This window comes from Oncorhynchus mykiss, chromosome 13, assembly GCF_057628025.1.
Source record: "Oncorhynchus mykiss isolate SJ-2025 chromosome 13, ASM5762802v1, whole genome shotgun sequence".
Lineage (NCBI taxonomy): Eukaryota > Metazoa > Chordata > Actinopteri > Salmoniformes > Salmonidae > Oncorhynchus > Oncorhynchus mykiss.
In genome coordinates, this window is record NC_143034.1 from 68,069,292 (window position 1) to 68,069,670 (window position 379).

Below are 379 nucleotides of genomic sequence, written 5' to 3' on the forward strand. Positions count from 1 at the left end.
TGTAAAATACCCCACATTGTCATTATGGGGTATTGTGTGTGTATTAATGAGAGGAGTACATAATTTAATTAATTTTAGAATAAGGCTGTAACGTAACAAAATGTGGAAAAAGTGAAAGGGTATGAACACTTTCCGAATGCACTTGTATGCAGAAGGAAGTAGCTTATAAACTGTACATTACTCAACTGTACATTATTGTGATTGTGCGCGAATGGGGTCTGATTCTTGATGTGCCCCTGGTTGTCCTAAGAATTGTGCCATCTGGTTTGCTTAATATAAGGAATTAGATTTATAGCATTTACTTAAACTTTTGATACTTAAGTACATTTAAAACCAGATACTTGTAGACTTTTACTAAAGCAATATGGGTGACTTTCAC